The sequence below is a fragment of the Salvelinus sp. IW2-2015 genome, linkage group LG26 (assembly GCF_002910315.2).
Source record: "Salvelinus sp. IW2-2015 linkage group LG26, ASM291031v2, whole genome shotgun sequence".
Lineage (NCBI taxonomy): Eukaryota > Metazoa > Chordata > Actinopteri > Salmoniformes > Salmonidae > Salvelinus > Salvelinus sp. IW2-2015.
Window position 1 is genome coordinate 14833503 of NC_036866.1, and position 12977 is coordinate 14846479.

General features: G+C 43.4%; 1 pseudogene; it reads right to left on the reverse strand.

Annotated features, from left to right (window-relative positions):
- Positions 1 to 12466, reverse strand: part of LOC111952711 (interleukin-1 receptor-associated kinase 4-like) — a 19137-nt pseudogene extending 6671 nt beyond the window's left edge.
- Positions 12467 to 12977: the final 511 nt, after the last annotated feature.

The window sequence follows — 12977 nt, forward strand, 5'->3', positions numbered from 1 at the left end:
CTCTCTATCTCCCTCTCTGTTGTTTATCTCTCTCTTGTTTCTTCTCTTTTCCCTCTCTGTTGTTTCTCTCTCTTCTCTCTTGTTTCCTCTATCTCCCTCTCTGTTGTTCTCTCTATCTCCCTCTTTGTTGTTTTTCTTCTCTCTCTCGTTTCTCTCTATCTCCCTCTCTGTTGTTTCTCTCTCTTCTCGTTCTCTCTATCTCCTCTCTGTTGTTTCTTCTCTCTCTCTTGTTTCTCTCTATTTCCCTCTCTGTTGTTTCTCTCTCTCTCTCTCGTTTCTCTCTATCTCCTCTCTGTTGTTTCTCTCTCTTTCGTTTCTCTCTATCTCCCTCTCTGTTGTTTCCTCTCTCCTCGTTTCTCTCTATCTCCCTCTCTGTTGTTTATCTCTCTCTCTATCTCCCTCTTTGTTGTTTATCTCTCTCTCGTTTCTCTCTATCTCCCTCTCTGTTGTTCTCTCTCTGTTGTTTCTCTCTATCTCCCTCTCTGTTGTTTCTCTCTCTCTCGTTTCTCTCTATCTCCCTCTCTGTTGTTTCTCTACTCTCTCGTTTCTTCTATTCCCTCTCTGTGTTTATCTCTCTCTCTATCTCCTCTTTGTTGTTTTATCTCTCTCTCGTCTCTCTATCTCCTCTCTGTGTTTATCTCTCTCTTGTTTCTCTCTATCTCCCTCTCTGTTTTTCTCTCCTCTCTGTTTCTCTCTATTCTCCCTCTCTCTTGTTTCTCTCTCTCTCTCTCGTTTCTCTCTATCTCCCTCTTGTTGTTTATCTCTCTCTCGTTTCTCTCTATCTCCCTCTCTGTTGTTTCTCTCTCTCTCGTTTTCTCTCTATCTCCCTCTCTGTTGTTCTCTCTCCTCTCTTGTTTCTCTCTATCTCCCTCTCTGTTGTTTCTCTCTCTCTCTCTCGTTTCTCTCTATCTCCCTCTCTTGTTGTTTCTCTCTCTCTCGTTTCTCTCTATCTCCCTCTCTCTGTTTGTTTTCTCTCTTCCTCTCTTCCTCTGTCTCTCCCTCTCCCTGTCTCCCTCTCTCACTCTGCTCCAAGAATCAACACAAAGAAGAGAAACCAGAGCTGGCCTTACTCCCTGCGTCTGGGACTTTGCGTGTGAACCGTGTGAGCGGTAGTGAGATCCTTGGGGAAAATACAGAGAGACAGTTAGGGACTTCAAAGGGTCCTGTGTGCAGGTGTGAGGGCCGTCTGACACAGAGCTCTACTCTGAGGCCCTGTGTGCAGGTGTGAGGGCCGTCTAACTCAGAGCACTAATCTGAGGGCTGCTGTCAGTTGCACACCCCTGTCAAACATGGAACTCCTTTGAAGGTCTCTCAGGCATAATGCAATATTCTTACATTCCAAACAAACACACCTAGTTGGTTACACCCTCCAGCTTGTACACACACACACACACACACACACACACACACACACACACACACACACACACACACACACACACACACACACAACACACACACACACACACACACACACACACACCACACACACACACACACACACACACACACACACACACACACACACACACAACACACACACACACCACACACACCACACACACACAAGGCAGGCACACAGATTTGTATTGTTTATTTCACTTTTGTATAATATCTACCTCACTTGCTTTGGCAATGTTAACACATGTTTCCCATGCCAATAAAGCCCCTTGAATTGAATTGAAATTGAGAAACGAGAGAGAGAGAAACAACAGAGAGGGAGTAGTGGGTCCAGAGCAGGGTTGTAATTCACAGTGACCAAAAGCCTGAGGAGAAGACAGGGGGAACTCTAGGGAGAGAGGAGGGAGACTCTGGGGCAATGAGCATAGCCTTGTTATTGACAGAAGACAGGCTATCTGCCCAATGCCCACRAAATGAGATGGAAACTGAGCTGCAGTTCCTAACCCTCTGCCAAATGTATGACCACATTAGAGATACATACTGTATTTCCCACAGATCACACAGACCAACAAAGAATTTGAAAACAAATCAAACATTGATAAACTCCCAAATCTGTTAGGTGAAATATTGCAGTTGTGCAATCACAGCAGCAAGATTTGTGGCCAGTTGCCATAAGAAAAGGGCAACCAGTGAAGCACAAACAACATTGTAAATACCACCAATATTTATCTGTTTGTTTTTCTTCCCCTATTATTCATACTACAACTATTTGCACATTGATAAAACCCTGTACATAGCTGATAACATAACACTTGAAATGTCTATATTTTTAAAACCTTTTTGAGTGCAATATTTACTTTTAAATTCTAATCGTTTTTTGTTGATGTTGTTTTGTGTCTTCTCACTTTTGTTTATTGTTTATCTCACTTGCTTTAGCAATATAAACACGTTTCCCATACCAATAAAGCCCCTTTGAATTGAACTGAAGGGAGACAAGGGGAACCGCCTACTGATTAGGAACAAGGGCAGAGGAGAGAAGTGCCAACGCAGGTTATATCAACAGGGAGAGACCCAGTGAGTGTACGATGTGGTCATACTAAGTCATGTGATGGAAGGACCTCCGTGAGTGAAAAAAGTGTGTTGTGGCGGTGCTGGGGCAGTGAAGGAGCCACACTGCCAGGGTTGCTAGGTTACGGTTTGTCACCTACCCAGACCTTGGTTGCGTCCGACTACCCATACTTGCGTCCTAAATAGTAGGCGTTTGAGTATGCGAAAAAATTAAGTTTAATAGTATGCGGCATTTCAAAAATCTGGTATACTTTAAATTCCCAGATGTCAAACTAATTTCGGCTTTGACAACAGCTGATCAATTAGATATGGGGATGCGCTACCAAAATCAACCAATAGCAGGAAACAATGAAATCATGAATGACGCATTCTCAGTATGCAAAAATATAATGTCTAATAGTATGTGACATTTCTAAAATCAAGTATGATTTAAATGCCAGGATGTAATACTTATTTTGGCTCTTTTTTCCACAATGCATTGGAAAAGGTGGGCTGCGAGTGATAGGCCCTAGTTCTCTTCAAGTAGCCAACGCCAAAACTAGGCTTCTTAATTGGGATTATAAACTAGGTGGTTCGAGCACGGAATGCTAATTGGCTAAAAGCTGTGGTATTTATGACCGTATACCACAGGTGTGACAAAACATTTCTTTTTACTGTTCTAATTATGTTGGTAACCAGTTTATAATAGCAATAAGGCACCTCAGGGTTTGTAGTATATGGCCGACTAAGGCCTGTTCTTCCGCACGACACAATTTGGAGAGCTTGGATACAGCCCTTAGCCGTGGTATATTGGCCATATACCACAAACCCTGAGGTGCCTTATTGCTATTATAAACTGGTTACCAATGTAATTAGAACAGTAAAAAGAAATGTTTTGTCACACCTGTGGTATACKGTCATAAATACCACAGCTTTTAGCCAATTAGCATTCCGTGCTCGAACCAAACACACAACCCTCGGGTCTTATTTCTTAATTATAAAATGGGTGGTTTGAGCCCTGAATGCTGATTGGCAGAAAGCCATGGTATATCAGACCGTATATTATGGGTATGACAAAAAAAAATGTTTACTGGTCTAATTACATTGGTAACCAGTTTATAATAGCAATAAGGCACCTCGCGGGTTTGTGTTTTATGGCCAATATACCATGACTAAGGGCTGTATCCAGGCACTCTGCGTTGTGTCGTGCTTAAGAACAGCCCGTAGGAATGGTATATTGGCCATACCACACTTCCTCTGGCCTTATTGCTTAAATATGCCCGAAGCTTGTACGGTGGTGTTTTAATGTAGGTATTGCATCGTAGGCTACATCTTTGAAAACTTTATTTTATCCAAAGTGGATTTCTGTTTTCTCACTGAAAAGTGTTTCCTGTTCTCTTGGCCTGTTCTCTTGGCTTTTAAACTAAATAATAAACCATCTTTTGATTTCTGAATCTGTCGGCACCAGGGACTCTGGAACATATGGATTGTTTTAGTCTTGTATGCTAGGCTACGTATATAATTATTTAATTTAGAGTTCAAATCAAATCAAAGTTTATTTGTCACGTGCGCCGAATTCAACAGGTGTAGATCTTACAGTGAAATGCTTACTTACAGGCTCTAACCAATAGTGCAAAAAAAGGTGTTAGGTGAACAATAGGTAAGTAAAGAAAAAAAACWACAGTAACAAGACAGGCTATATACAGTAGCGAGGCTATAAAAGTAGTGAGGCTACATACTGACACCGGTTAGTCGGGCTGATTGAGGTAGTATGTACATGTAGATATGGTTAAAGTGACTATGCCTACAATGATGACCAGCAGAGAGTAGCCGTGTTAAAAGAGGGGTGGGCGGGTGGGTGGGTGGGCGGACACAATGCAGATAGTCCGGGTAGCCAGTCTTATGGCTTGGGGGTAAAAACTGTTTGAGGGAGCTTTCTGTCCTAGACTTGGCACCTCTGGTACCGCTGCCATGCGGTAGTAGAGAGAACAGTCTATGACTGGGTGGCTGGGTCTTTGAAGTCGGATGATTACATACACCTTAGCCAAATATATTTAAACTCAGTTTTTCACAATTCCTGACATTTAATCATAGTAAAAACTCCCTGTCTTAGGTCAGTTATCAAATAAAGTTTAATTGTCACGTGAAAGGCTCTAACCAATGGATCACCACTTTATGAAATGTCAGAATAATAGTAGAGAGAATGATTTATTTCAGCTTTTTATTTCTTTCATCACATTCCCAGTGGGTCAAGAAGTTTACATACACTCAATTAGTATTTGGTAGCATTGCCTTTAAATTGTTTAACTTGGGTCAAACGTTTCGGGTAGCCTTCCACAAGCTTCCCACCAATAAGTTGGGTGAATTTTGGTCCATTCCTCCTGACAAAGCTGGTGTAACGGAGTCAGGTTTGTAGGCCTCCTTGCTCGCACACGCTTTTTTCAGTTCTGCTCACAAATGTTCTATAGGATTGAGGTCAGGCTTGTGATGGCCACTCAATACCTTGACTTTGTTGTCCTTAGCCATTTTGCCACAACTTTGGAAGTATGCTTGGGGTCACTGTCCATTTGAAAGTCCCATTTGCGACCAGCTATAACTTCCTGACTGATGTCTTGAGATGTTGCTTCAAATATATCCAATAATTTTCCTGCCTCATGATGCCACTCTATTTTGTGAAACGCACGCAGTCCCTCCTGCAGCAAAGCACCCCCCACAACATGATGCTGCACCCCCATGCTTCACAGTTGGGATGGGTGTTCTTGCGGCCTTGGCAAGCCTCCCCTTTCTCTCCTCCAAGACATTAACGTATGGTGCATTATGGCAAACAGTTCTATTTTTGTTCATCAGCAGAGGACATTTTTCCAAAAGGTGACGATCTTTGTCCCGCATGTGCAGTTGCAATGCCGTAACTGGCTTTTTTATGGTGGTTTTGGAGCAGTGGCTCTTCCTCTTGCTGGAGCGGCTTTAGGTTATGTCGATATAGGGACTCGTGTTTAATGTGGAAATATGAGATTACTTTTGTACCTGTGTTCCTCCAGCATTCACAAGGTTGTTTGCTGTTGCTTCTGGACTTGATTTGCACTTTTCGCACAAAGTAGACGTTCATCTCTAGGAGGCAGAAGGCTGTCTCCTGTCTGAGCGGTATGACGGCTGCGTGGTCCCATGGTGTTTATACTTGCTACTAATTTGTTTGAACAGATGAACGTGGTACCTTCAAGGCATTTTGGAAATTGCCCCAAGATGAACCAGAGCTTGTTGAGGTCCCACAATTCTTTCTCTTGACGAGTCTTTGGCTGATTTTCTTTAGTGATTTTCACGATGATGTCAAGCAAAGAGGCACTGAGTGTTGAAGGTAGGCCTTTGAAATACACAGGTCACCTCCAGTTGCACTCAAATGATGTAATTAGCTATCAGATAGCTTTCTTAAAGCCAATGAGCATCATTTTCTGGAATTTTCCAAGGTGCTTAAAGGCACTGTCAACTTAGTGTATGTAAACTTCTGACCCACTGGAATTGTGATACAGTGAATTATAAGTGAAATAATCTGTCTGTAAACAATTGTTGGAAAAATTACTTGTGTCGTGTACAAAGTACATATCCTAACCGACTTGCCAAAACTATAGTTTGTTAACAAGGAACTTGTGGAGTGGTTGAAAAATKWGTTTTATTGACTCCAACTGAAGTGTATGTTAACTTCTGACTTCAACTGTATGTATCAAGCCTTAGCAGTCATTCTGATCTCTTTCCCAATGATCATTGCTTTAGTTTATTATGTTGCTGTCCAGCGGTTCCGACACGTTTTTCTGTGCAATAGCCTTTTGATTTGAACAGTTGAAAAATGTTGGTGTGTGGTTTCACTAATAAATACACTGAGTGGACAAAATATTAGAAACACCTTCCTAATATTGAGTTGCAGCCCCTTTCGCCCTCAGAACGACCTCAATTTGTCGGGCATGGACTACAAGGTGTCGAAAGCAACATGGAAGAAAGGGATGCTGGCCCATGTTGACACCAATGCTTCCCTACAGTTGTGTCAAGTTGGCTGGATGTCCTTTTGATGTCCATTCTTGATACACCCAGGAAACTGTTGAGGGTGAAAACACAGCAGCGTTGCAGTTCTTGACACACTCAAACCGGTGCACCTGGCACCTACTACCATACCCTGTTCAAAGGCACTTAAATATTTTGTCTTGCCCATTCACCCTCTGAATAGCACACATACACAATCAATTTCTCAATTTTCTCATTGCTTTAAAATTTAACAAGTGACATCAATAAGGGATCATAGCTTTCACCTGGATTCACCTGGTCAGTTTACTGTATGTCATGGAAAGAGCTGTGTTCCTAATGTTTTGTACACTCCGTGTATGGAACCAAATGATCTGTTTCTGTCTTCAGTCCTTTTTAAATAGGATAGATGAGCTATATGGTCTACTACGGTGTAGGCTGAATGTGATAGTCTGCCTATAACCAGCATGAGTCTTTTCAGAGATTGGAAATGAGCAATGACTAGGCTGGTTAATGTGATGCATGTCTGTTGAATTTGGACAAATCCACCTGCATTCGGCCCCGCCCCACCTACTCAGGCAGCCAGGAGCCGCTACTACGTTGCGGCCTTGGCGTACTGCATTCTTTTTACTAAGCATTACTTGCTAAATAGAATGCAACAATGAGTAAATGGTGTGCAGTTTAAGTATGTAGTACGCAAGTATGGGTATTCGTACACGGCCCTTGTGATATCAGTCCTTTTCTGGCACCTCTCGCTCTATTTGAACAGAGCATGCAGAGTACATAGAGCAAGATAATGAAGAACCATGATACTCTACTCTCATGTATAGAGATACAGAATATGACTCTTTGACCTTACCTTGCTCTATGACCATGCTGGTTTGTTAGGGTATAAAATCAGGTGTTGTACACACTTGTGTTGCTTTTAAGCACATGTGATTTAAAGATACATTTACCAGACATCTAACAGCTTTAACATACTSTATAGGTTGGCTATGTATGTAGGGAAATCAAGTCATGTCAGGCGATGTAACAGGTCAATAGGCTGGATCAGAATTCCTTTATCTGAGAATGTAAATGAGCCAACTGAATGGAAAGACTCATTTGTACAGAGAGTGGAGCAACAGGGGATAGGACACTGTGTCAGAACCATAGAGGAGTCTGTATGAAGACTGTCTGGCTATATGAAGGGCTTGGCAGAATACCACTGACAGACATTTAAGGTCCTCAGTACAGGGGCTTCTCAGGGGAACTATGTTTCCTGGTCTCTCTCTCTCTCTCTTCTCATCTCTAAGGTCACGCCTGACTCTCTCTATCCTCTCTTACGTCCTTCTTCTTAGGCGACCCCCGATCTCTCGATCTCCGTGCTCTTTCGCGTCTTTCGTCGTCGTCTCACTCCTCTCTTTTCTATACTCATCTACAAGCACCTAGATAATGTAAAACACAGAGTTGCATGATTTATCATAATAATCTGAAAACCATTCTGTTGTCTTGTTTTGATAATGGCTTTACTACGCTGTCATGCTACATACTGTACAAGCAGTACCTTAATGCAAAGGCACTTAGAAGTCTGTTAGGAAAACTTTACATTGCATTATCTTAGGTACTGATGTATTTTATATGTTTTTGTATTAAAATGTGTTTTATTAGTGTGCTATTAAATGTTTATTGTTGTCACACTGTACAGACCCTTTAGTAACACACGCCTTGTTCGTGTTAGCAGAGCTTTATATGACTTATTGTAGTTGTCAAGGGTAGACATAGAGGGCAGTAGTGGCCTGCATAAATTCTACCTGTATTGTAACACTGACTGACCAAAAAGGACAAAGCATTTAGATTATCTACAACTCATAATCACCAAAGATGAATACAGAGAAAGCAGCCAAAGCTTTCTGACACAGTTGCCGGGGCTTGAGAGGCAGCTCTCTGGTGCGTCGCAGTCGAGTAGTCACCGACACTGCATGATTGCAGGAGGTTGGCCTCTCATATTTCCCCCAAAAACCTCTGGCTCAGATCCCAAATTATCTGTCCATTGAAGCGAGTCACCCTCCCTCCCTGGCTGCCACCCTCACTACTCTGAGGGCACACGTTAAAACATCTTGAAGGTCATACACACAAGGCCTTTTAGTATATGTCAACCAGGTAAATGTCAACCAGGTAAAAAAAGGGTCTAGAGAGACGATATTAACAACTACAGACAAGAAGTGATGCAACAATAGCTTGTCCTACAAATACCCTTTAATGACAGTTGCCAGATTCCTTTGTTCCACCACAATGCTCCACTTCCTGAGGGTCAACTCCAGAAAAGTGCTTTGTAGTTCTTGGAGCTTGAGTTTATAACCGCCATTGTGAGGGACAGATTTGTTTGGGGTCCTTTTGTGGGGCTCCTAGTTAGTGGTTAGGCGGACCTGACAGGATATAGACTCGGCCAGGGTAATCTATGGGAATCTAGGGGTGGCAGGTCAACAGTGACCCAGATCATTCAAAGGCTCTTCTGATTTTCTTAGGCAAGTCCTTGATGGTACGTAACCCCTGGCAGTGGTGCGTTTCTCCTCAGAGGGGGAGGTGAAAGGAGCCTGCGTGGCTCTTTGACATCCCAGCGGGGGCCATGTAATCCAGGGAYGCGTCAATACTAATCCTGGTCTCCCCAGTTACAAAGACCCGGGACACATTTACCCTACACAACATTCCCCCACCATAGAGATGATGAGTTAGCAAGAGAGTAAACAAAAATGCATGCACACACACCCACACGCAAATATCCCCCGCCACACACATTGTACACACACACAAACACACACTCTCACAATGGGGACAATCCAAAACCCAATTGTTAAGTTGCTGACTGTTTGGTTAAGCACAGAAAAGATACAGAGATATTTCTATTTCTAATTCCCGAAAACGAAACCCTACTCTGGTTGGGTGCCCAAGCCCTGTTAGAGGTCAAGGGTCCAGTCTGTAACATCTGAGTTGGTTTCTCCATCTCCCTGTTGCACATTGAGCCATGAGAGTTGAAATTAAGTTCAAGATATAATGTGCTGAAGTTTTGTCCCAAGCCTAGACAAAGTGTCCGGGTGCCTCTTTCAATTGTAGTTTTTTTGGGGTGAAGAGAAATACACTTCCGATTTAGGACTTTATGTTGTTCGGTTGTTCACTGTTTCTCTAGCAGTCTTGAATAGAAATAGAATAAGCAACAGTTTTAAGAGAGTATTTAGTGAGGTCATGTTTGACTCAGGTTATGTAGATGCTTTCTTCTCCAGGTGGGCTTGGAAACCTACCTTCCCATCTCAAAAGACAACCTCCCTCCCTTACAATAACTTGTTTTCTTGCAGTCTAAACGTCTAGCTAAAGTGTAAATTGCTCTCCATAATTTTTTATCTTACTCTTTTGTTGGCATTACCCTTTCAGCTATTGTTCCTGCGGTTCTCATCCTTTTCATTGTCACCTCAATTGTAGCATTTTGAAAGGAGATGGTTACTTATCTTTCCTTGAGTAAATATCCCAGGGAGAATTGGACTGGTTACCCTCCATTAGCTTATAGGGCTCTGACTGAGACTTCAAAGCTGCAGGTTCAAGCCCCTCAGTCTTAGGAACATGATGGGCTCACATATTACAAAAGAGAGACACAGGTGGTTTATTCTTCAAACAATTAAACAATGTACCGTATTATTGGTTCTTCCTCACTTTCCCTTGGAAACCTGTCAGAACCTGTAAATGGATTTAGTTTAGCTAATGGTCTCTTTCCACACCTTGAGAATGAAGATAGAATGAATTGGTTGAACAATATCACATGGTTTTTCCCATGGATATGCTTTGTATGTTTCTAAAAAATAATTCCAATCATCCATAACTGAGTTTTCTGAACCAACATAAAATATTGTTAAAACATCCTTGAGTTCATAGAGTTCGTCATAGAGTTGTGTTGTGTCCATCTGGTGCACTAATATAGGTAGGAGGGAAAGGATTTAGGAACACATCTGTTTACTGTACCTTACTATATCACCATACAACACACATACTGTATAATTTCTCTGTCAAATGGCCTTGTCTTGTGTATTATTCCGGTTTAAAAGATACTTGACACAGATGTAGAGAAGTGACCTGAGCCTGAAACTCTACCACACCATGTGGCATGGCTCTTGAGTTTCTATGTACCAGGGAAGAGATTATGACGCTAAACCAGCCGTGTCCGAGTGTTTACATCCTAGCTGATTCCAAACACCTAAGCCTTCTCTTGCGTATCGATAACACTTATCATTAACGCCGGCCGCCCAAGTCTCATCAGCACCCCAATGCTGATTCAACCTAATCCCACCCAACGCTGATCCTTCCCCATACAAAACCATATCTTAATGGGCAGATTTGTGATGGAGGGGAAATCAGTATAGACTGGACTATAATGGTGGTCTTCTGATGATATGGAGGATTTAACACACCTCTATGTCTATGGATTAATATACACAACAATGGTCGCCAGGATGGTTATGGTCCATATGGTAGTACAGTACAGTATGCACATTAATCTTCTTGGGTTTCGGGTTTCCTGGATCCAGATTAAGCCTATTCATGTCCAACGGGTATTCTCCATTGAGCATTCTTTTGTCCAAGTATAGGCCAAGTATCTGGGTGTCTGGGTCCTGGATCTGGGTCCTGGAAAACAGGGCCCTTATGTGCTTTTTCACCCCCAATTTGTTAGTAGGAGGAGACTTTTGTTGTCTGACATGGGGGGATTCTTCACAGTTTGATATGTAAAATCACTCTTGCACAATCTTCAAAAACGTTTAGATTTCTAATCCAGCCATGGTTTCCTGTACCTGAACCCCATGCTGTCTCCAGAGAAAGGGTAATGTCTTTCAATAGGCCACCAGTCAATCAGATGTTCACATTTGCATCTTTGGAAAAATCTAGCACATAAAGAAAGGCTTGTAGTTGAGCAAACCAAGGGACATATTTTTCACAGCCTGGCTGTCATCTCAAAGCCAGAGGGGTTTTTGGAGCAAGGTGTTTTTGACTGCTGTGGTGCTGCTTTGAACTGTTCTTCTGTCCATTTATCCATTCTGTAAAGTTGTTGTATAATTCTTCTTATAGTAGAGAAATGAACCGAAACCCAATACTTTACAAGAAAGATGTTTAAAAGACCCAAACCATGCTGCTAAATTATCAGTGTGGATGCTTTTAACTTCAATAAACATCTTTGTCATGGAAGTGCTGTAATTGACGAGTAGATCAAAAGCACAGCCAGCATGTCACGGCCGTTTGAAGGAGAGGACCAAGGTGCAGCGTGGTGAGCGTACATTTTCTTTATTTAAATCAAAATGACACCGAACAAAACAATAAACACTACAAAAACAAACCGTGAAGCTCAAAAGCTATGTGCCTTAAACAAAGTCAACTTCCCACAAAGACAGGTGGGAAAAAAGGCTACCTAAGTAAGGTTCCCAATCAGAGACAACGATAGACAGCTGTCCCTGATTGAGAACCATACTCTGCCAAAACATAGAAATACCAAATCATAGAAAACGAAACATAGAATGCCCACCCCAAATCACACCCTGACCAAACCAAATAGAGACATAAAAAGGCTCTCTACGGTCAGGGCGTGACAGTACCCCCCCCCAAAGGTGCGGACTCTGGCCGCAAAACCTGAACCTATAAGGGAGGGTCTGGGTGGGCATCCATCCGCGGTGACGGCTCAGGTGCGGGACGCAGACCCCGCTCCACCTCTGGCTCACCCCACTTTGGTGACGCCTCTGGTGTGGGGGACCTCGTTGCGGACCCCGGACTGGGCACGCTCGTTGCTGCGGGCCCCGGAATGGAGGCCGTCTGGAGGCTCCGAACTGGAGGCCGTCTCTGGAGGCTCCGAACTGGAGGCCGTCTCGGGAGGCTCCGGACTGGAGGGCGTCGCTGGAGGCTCCGGACTGGAGGATGTCTCTGGAGGCTCCGGACTGGAGGCCCTCATTGGAGGCTTCGTGCGATGTTTCACCCCTGGAGGCTTCTTGCCATGGATCATCACTGGAGGCTTCGTGCCATGGATTATCACTGGAGGCTTTGTGCCATGGATCAACACTGAAGGCTTCTTGCCATGGATAATCACTGGAGGCTTCGTGCCATGGATCATCACTGGAGGCTTCGTGCCATGGATCATCACTGAGCTCTCTTGTCATGGATCATCCACTGGAGGCTTCGTGCATGGCATAGAATTCAGTCACCTGGAGGCTTCGTGCCAATGGATCATCGACGGAAAGGCTTCGATGCATGGAATCATCACTGGAGCGTTGTGCCATGGATCATCACTGAGGCTTCGTGCCATGGATCATCACTGAGGCTTCTTGCCATGGATCATCACTGGAGGTTCTTGCCATGGATCATCACTGGAGGCTTCGTGCCATGGATCATCACTGGGCTTCTTGCCATGGATCATCACTGAGGGCTTCGTGCCATGGATCATCACTGGAGGCGTCGTCGCCCATGGATCATCACTGGAGTGGAGAGACACACAGGAGGCCTGGCTCTGGGAGCAG